The sequence below is a fragment of the Penaeus monodon genome, chromosome 31 (assembly GCF_015228065.2).
Source record: "Penaeus monodon isolate SGIC_2016 chromosome 31, NSTDA_Pmon_1, whole genome shotgun sequence".
NCBI lineage: Eukaryota > Metazoa > Arthropoda > Malacostraca > Decapoda > Penaeidae > Penaeus > Penaeus monodon.
The window spans coordinates 24,289,169-24,289,465 of NC_051416.1; positions in this window are offsets into that span (position 1 = coordinate 24,289,169).

The window sequence follows — 297 nt, forward strand, 5'->3', positions numbered from 1 at the left end:
AGAGGATAAGTACTGCACTGACTGCATATCTCTTTATTGCAATATGTTAATTCATGTATTATTAATTACTAGTGAAAATTATCATTTTGTAATTATCAATGCAGTATTTTAAATTTCATTAATCTCTTTATTCCACATACATTGAAAATCTCACTAAAACTATTACACAAGGTCAGTATATATCAAATCCAATCCCTTGACACTTTAGGTGCATAGACCCAGGGAAATGATAAATGCCATTATTTGCAAACTGGAGTAATCGGTACATAAATAATTTACATAACTACACTAAATTTG